A 2,500-nucleotide genomic window follows, 5' to 3' on the forward strand; every position below is an offset into this window, starting at 1 on the left:
GGCGGTACTTTAGAGCAAGAGTTTGTCAACTTAGTGTGTGCCATCGCTCTATAGAGACGGTGCTTGCTAGACACCGTGGATGGGTGCCATTCAAGGCTCTCTCTCCTGCTGGTGCTAGGAAAAAGTGGTACCATCTAGGATTTGGATGTTAAGCTAGCACGATATTACGGTAATTATAGTAATTATGACTGCAGTAGCCAACATCACTCATTCCTATTTCATAGCAAAATAAAATGGCACAGTGATCCATAATTCCCGAACGTCATGTACGTCATGATGCCCGTCGTCAGGCCAAAGCTCCTACGTCATGTATGTCATTACATCTGACTGCAATGGGTTAATGGATAAAACACACAGTGAACCAAATAAATTTATTTGAAGAGTAACATTACAGTTTTGAAATCTTCAGACTGTTATAAATGTTTCAGTTTTTTAAACAGGTTTGTAGGACATACATTTTTTTCTGTTATATTGTATTACTTCAATGCATAAAGGACTGGAATTGAATTGAACCCTGAATATGTGCCATGCTAACACATATGTACAAACACACATGTGTAGGAACACACACATGTGTAGGAACACACACAAACATATATTCATACATGCACAGAGTTGATCATTTGCATGATGTCATATCAATTCAATATACACATACATTATATATAATATATAAAAAAAGGATATCAGCTACCAAATTGAATTACACTGGCATTTTTTCAGCTCTTTCATTAACTTATTGCAGAGTGCTGCCAACTTTATATTGATGGTTGAGTTCTGGTCCTGATAATGGCTATTGAGGTGTGGTTGACGATTTTTCTCTTGGGCTGTATGACTGTCGTCAAAGTGTATTTGATTTTGGGGAAGGGCTGTGCCGTGTGTTCTTTAATACTGTAAGGAATTATTTACTTTTTCTTTAACCCATTGCAGATAGGGGATAGATTTGCTTACCCAGGCTCCAGGATGGGTTTTATTTCAGAGCAAGGTAGCTTCACACAACATACCTTGACATTTCCCACTCTCTTTTAGTCACTCATTGCAGAGCTAGAGCCATTTTTGTGTTTTATTTTTTGTGTGTTTTAGTGTATTTAGAGACTTATATCTGTCATATCACAGGCTCTATCATTTCTACAGTTGATTAAAATTGTAGTTTAGGGTCTTTATCGGCTCATTTTTTTTTTATACTCATTGTGATAGAAGTATTGCTGTTTTAGGGGAGGACAAAAAGCAACTTTATTTTTTCCTCTTCTCGTTCTGCCTGTACATCCTTCATTTGTGATACTTTAGAGCAAGAGGTCAGAAACTTGCTGTGTACCACCGCTCTCTAAAGATAGTGCTCGCTAGAGACCGTAGATGGGTACCATTCAAAACTCTCTCTCCTGCTGGTGCTGGAAGAAAGTGGTGCCATCTAGGTTTTTGATGTTAGGTGAAACCTATTTAGCTTAATATTAACCCTCTCTCGACGGGTGGTACACCATTGGTACCGCGCATTCAAGGGCCCGTTCGCAGGGTGCTGGCATACAGCGTCGATCATTTAACCCATTCACACCGGGGCAGTTCCGGCTTTGCGCGGTCGCAATACTGGGGTTCTCGAACGCATAAGCCTAACGCCTCGAGATTCTCGGGCGCACAAGCCGCGAGCCTCGGTTGCCCGCTCGCTCTACCCGAGCGCGCGGCTTCCCCTCATAGCGCGTCCAGGGCGTCTGACGCGAAAACCACAATACGTGCTATCACGTCAACCGGCGTGAATGGGTTAATTGATTTAAGCCTATGCGTTTGAGAGCCCCGGCATTGCAACTTGCAAGGCTGGAATGCCCCTGGCATGAATGGGTTAAGGCATTTATAATAATTATGACTGCAATTGTCATCATCATTCACTCTTTACTCAGAGCACAATAAAGTAACAGTGATAAAAAATCCCCGAACGTCATCATGTACGACATCATGTACGACAAAAAAACACGTCCCCTGTCGTTCCAAATCACAAACATAGGTGGCACTCCAGCTGCTACATGAGTTCAGCATGAGGAGGGAGTTATACCAATGTTAAGGGCATCTGGATACCCACAGTCTCTGTGGAGCACTGCCATTGGAGAGTGAGCATTCACCTTCAGCCTTCTGTACTGCAGGAGCAAGAACTGCATATAGAGTCGGAAGAGAAGGGTGAGCAATATGAAGTACAGTGCTTAGTATGTGCCATTGAATTAGCAAAGCTGCATTCAGAATTAGCAGCTGTATGTACAGGTTTGGGTTACCTTCCTCTTCCCCCAGCACTCAATTACTCACAAATTCTTAATAAATCTCCCAAAAACTTGGCTTTTGTCCTCCTATAGAATTATCATGGTTTTATTACACTAAATGTATAGTAAATAATGAGCTCATTTTGGACGATAAAGTGTGACTGATGTGTTGTATGTCTGGTACTAGCCGTGATCTAATCAAGATTGGCCATGTCCCTTGTAGCTAATAACAAAATGCTGATGTGGCTCTGATTAATTAA

This window comes from Penaeus japonicus, unplaced genomic scaffold, assembly GCF_977035675.1.
Source record: "Penaeus japonicus unplaced genomic scaffold, GWHDUDI00000001_assembly GWHDUDI00000034, whole genome shotgun sequence".
Classification (NCBI taxonomy): domain Eukaryota; kingdom Metazoa; phylum Arthropoda; class Malacostraca; order Decapoda; family Penaeidae; genus Penaeus; species Penaeus japonicus.